We start from the raw sequence: 4,868 nt of genomic DNA, 5'->3' as shown, positions 1-4,868 counted from the left end.
TAATAAAACCAAAAATAAATCTTAAAATAATTAGAATAGGTAAAATTTAATTAAAACATAATTATCTTTTTTATACACCATTATAAATATCAGTAAAATTATATATTTCAATCATTAACATTATTGTTTTTAATATCACTTATTTCAAAAATATCACTAACTTGTACAGATAAAAAAATTATATTTTAAGAATTGCAAATCAAATTAAATTAAAAACACTATAAATTATTAAAAACAATCCTTGCAGTTTTAACAGCCTAGTATGATCTTATATATTATCAACAAACATAATGCAGCACCCGATGATGAACAACACTTCCTTTTCTTCAGTATATGTAGTATACTTTTCTGCAATTGTTCTTTTGACAATTAGTACAAAGCTACATTGGCTGAGCCATAGATTAACTGCAACAAAAAATATATCGATGTTTGAATTTAAGAAGAAAGATCGAAATAAAGAGATAAAACGATTTAAGCACTCAGAGTGCACATAACACAAGTTTCACCTATATTCTGGTTATTAGTGTTGACTACGGCCTTCCTTTATGCTGGCTCTTCATTTGTTGGTAAAATTGCGCAATGAATTGATCGGCTTTGTCATCAATCATCACATCTCCCGCACAATTCTCAAGTGCCTTATCGTCACCATCTTCTTCCTCGTCAACTTCTTCGTTTATGTCTAAATCAAGAAGATTAAGAGCTGATGCATATCGACGCATTCCGAATTTATTGAAATCTTGGAGATTACTATTAGACTTGCTATAACTCATGCCGCCCTTTGTCATAAGTTCAGGGATATTACCCGTGGACACACTGTGCTTGTGTCTCGGGGCCGTATGATCAGAAAGATCATAAGGCGAATCGCTCTGGCTCATGGTGCCCTCAGCTTCTTGTAGATTGTCATTCGACACACTAGGGCTCAGGCTCATATTGGCTAATTCCTGAAGATTACCAGCGGATGCGAATTTTCTCAAGGTACCATGCTTGGCGGACAAAGGCGATGGTGAACTTGGATGGGGCGATGGGGATTGATCTACATTATTATGTTTTATTTTGTCATCTTTGCTTTTACTGGATATTTTGTTTTGCTTTGTTGTTTCATTCGAGTTGCTACGTGCCTTGACCCTTGATCCTCTAAACAACGGGAAGCGTGACTTTTTCTTGACGACTTGTTTACGATCATCTCTGAAACAGGATGGGCCGACAGTGGTGCTGGGGATAATTGCGGTTTTACCATTCGTGCTGGAGATAATGGCACTTTTATCATCGGTGGTGCTAGAGACAATTGCAACCATTGCAGGTTTATCGTCGGTGGTGCTGGAGATAATTGTGGTTTTATCGTCCATGGCAAAGTGATAGATCACTAAACTATTGGTATGTTATCTAGAACCTAGCTCGCCCTGCAAATGCAGGGTGAAATATTAGGTTTGCAGGGTGAGAGGGTGAAATATTAGGTTTCAGGCTAAGAAAATCTTTTTCAGGTATAGAGTTTCTTAAAGGTTTAATTAGATTTCGCAGCAAGATAGTTTATTAGATTCGAAAAGATTCCAAAGCCCATACAAAATTTGTTGATTTATTAAACCAACCATGCATATTTCAAAGGAAAAAGAGGTATATACTAGATGAAAACAGAACTGTCAAGTTTAGTTTTTGATATGTTTGTAAGGGTAAATATGGAAACTGAAATGCCTGTTGATTATCAACCAGTAATCTAACCGGTGATTAGGCGAATGATTAGGAAAGCTTGGTGATGGCCAATTAAGATGCTTTTTAGTATTTCTAAGGCTTCTTATTATACCTGACAATTATACCACTGGAAAAATAATAGGACATTTCTGTAGTTGATCTTACTATAAAAACAATTAACACTTCCAGTTTTTACGTTCGGCACTCTTTAACTTGTTTGAGGGCAAGAAAAAGGTTTCAATAAACGTTTTTCACATCAGCACTCTTAAATCAGATACTAGAAGAAGAGGTTAGATAACTGACACTACACATAAGAAGATGGTCTACCGAAGAAACAATGCTACTCATGGAGGTTCAGCTCCGCGAGAATTTGATATGGTGGACTAGTCTCACGGATTTTCTAATGATTTTAGTAGGGTTAATCAGGTTATTTCCAATCAAATAAGAGCAACAAGAAATGGGAACCTCCTGATATCTTGTTTCTTCACATAACATTGTTGATGCTGCGGTAACAAATAAAAGTGAGATACTGCCAATGGAGTAGTACAATATGACACCGGGAGTATTGCAGTTTTTTGGATGCATCTTGTAGTGTTCTGGTTGATGAATCTTTTACTTGGGTGCGCTTTTAAAGTTATAAGCGTTATCTATTACTAAATCTGATAGCAATACTGCCATTTCTTTAGTTTCCGGAAGGATGATATGTACAGTGACCTTGATATTGTGTTGATGGATATTTGCTCATTTGACAGAACACTTTTTTTGAGACCAATGTAAAGACAATCATCAAACTAACTAGCAATGCCTATCTATATATCTTCGTAACACTTTCAATTCTTTTCCCTGCAACTTTGCTATACATGATACATCACCCCAGACCTTAACTACGTGCCGGATATGATTAGTTCCAGAGATTTGACTTAGAATGTAATGACACGGGTATTCAAATAATTTGGAAGATAAAACAACCAGGATATTAACGTGTATGCAGCTACACGAGTACAAATCTTGTACATAATTTTTCACTTTCATAATCTATCCCAACCTATGATGCAAGACAACATCATATGATATGTGAGACCGAATATGAAATCAAAAAGAAAAGAAAAAAAAGATTTGTATAATGGAAACGCCCAACTGTACTTGAAATTATCAGCATTCCAGTTATTGGCACCTCATTTGTTCATAAAATCTAGCAATGAACTCATCTGCCTTGGCATCAATCAAATTATCCGCCTCACAGTTTTCAAGTACATTATCATCGTCATCCTCAACTTCTTCCTCAATCTTTTCATCCATATCGAGATCATGAAGATTAAGAGCAGAGGCGTAACGACTCATGTTATCTGACATTTTCCGTAAACTATTCCTTGATGGACTCTGCTTTATTGTTCCTGATCCTGCTAAATCTTGAAGACTGGTACTCGATGCATAACTTGATGTGCCCCAAGATGTTGTGGACAAAGAGGGAGATGATGCAAAAAATTCATCCTCGGAACGTTCAGACATTGTCGAGGCTACACAGAAAGCCTTGTCAGGAACCGGGCTTTGTGGTGGCGTAAATAGGTTGTCCTGCATGTGTAATGGCCGCATTGAGCCAACAACCTTCTTCCATTTTCCATCTGATTTAGATTTATCGTTACATTTAGGAACGTTAAATATATTCGTCGCTTTTGGTTTTTCTTTAGGACGATTTCGCAACAGGAACATTGCGGTCCTGAAAAGACTAAATCGTTTTTTCTTTTTTCCTCCATTGATATTTGGTTCATTCGGGCTCTTTTGGATGATGACGATGGCGTTGCTGGTTGATTTATCTTCCATAGCTTAAAAAAGCTGTCAGTGTGTGTGTCTTTATATTCTAAGAATATTTAGGGTTAGATTGCTCTACCCTGCAAAATGCAGGGTAAGAGGAATAAGAAATATTGAAAGGAAATTCTGGAGCCCTTTCATTATATAAACTACCGTATTCTAATTTGCATTTTCACCATTTTTAGGCATGCGGTAATCTGGTTGTTGCTACTATAATATATACAATCTAATTAATTATTAGTCTAAATAGTATAGTATGAGAAAATTATTGCCTTAAACGGGATACTACAGTAAACTACGAGAATCAAACACCGGTTTATTCCTCTTATCACTACAAGAAACAGAACGATAGACATCATTTAGGAACCGAAAAATTATAAGTGATGTTTTCGTATGTGTAGAGATAGGTTCCAGCTTTTTAGACATCGATTCACAACCGATGTTTAAAATTTACCTAAACAATAGTTCTAACTTAAAAACTGATATTTTATTTATTATCTTACATTCTAACACAGGATCACGAGTTCAATATTAGTTATCTTGTAATTTCTATCAATTTAAACATGTGACACACAAGGAAAAAAAAGACAAAGATAACGTTTGTGTAAATCATGATGTTGTAATTAAGTACTTTTGATATCGGCTATTATCTAGACTGATATAAACAACAATATTAGACATCGGTTATGTGAGCCTCTATTTGGGATCACTTTTGAGCCGTTGCTAAAGATATAATTTAACATCAGTTATATTAAATCAAGTTGATGTTCTATCTTTAAATAAGACATCAATTCCTTGTATATATGACACACCCAAATATGAAAATTCAAATACCCAGAAGGAATATACCAAATCAAATAACCAGTATATACGAACATCAATATACCAAAATCAAAGATACATTCAATTAGCCAACTATATTATCCAATTCACCAAATTTCAAAACTAACTAAATATCAAAATTAACCATCCAATATCGAAACTAATTACATAATCCAACAATCCAATATTAAAACTACAACGATATAAAAAAACCATTATCCACTAATCCATCCAGCCATATAGAACATGTCACTGAGCTAACCTCGACTAAGCCTAAATTTACTGTTAGTAAGCGTTCAACAGACTCAATATTTTCATCAAAACAAGCAGCGAGGGGAAAAACTTATGTCTTAAGTTCTTGTCATAATATTGAAGGATCGGGTCTTTTCTCTCTTGGAACCCCACCACGAGATGCCGCATGAGTACCTGTGGATCAAGTAAATATTTTGATGAAGAAAGTAATAAGTAATGTAGTAAGAGCATATACAATCTAATCCTACAACTTCTTACCTAAAAATAGATTCAGACAAGAAAAAGAACAATCCTTCCGG

At 34.9% G+C, this 4,868-nt stretch overlaps 1 long non-coding RNA gene across 1 annotated transcript; it reads right to left on the bottom strand.

Annotated features, from left to right (window-relative positions):
- Window positions 1-303: 303 nt before the first annotated feature.
- On the bottom strand, window positions 304-714 carry LOC141697860 (uncharacterized). The gene is made up of 2 exons (XR_012564864.1): window positions 507-714; window positions 304-405 (listed from the first exon to the last, which is right to left on the bottom strand). It is a non-coding gene; the product is annotated as an uncharacterized LOC141697860 (long non-coding RNA).
- Between the last annotated feature and the right edge of the window lie 4,154 nt (window positions 715-4,868).

This window comes from Apium graveolens, chromosome 11 (assembly GCF_009905375.1).
Source record: "Apium graveolens cultivar Ventura chromosome 11, ASM990537v1, whole genome shotgun sequence".
Taxonomy (NCBI): domain Eukaryota; kingdom Viridiplantae; phylum Streptophyta; class Magnoliopsida; order Apiales; family Apiaceae; genus Apium; species Apium graveolens.
This window is presented reverse-complemented; position numbering and strand designations above follow the sequence as displayed.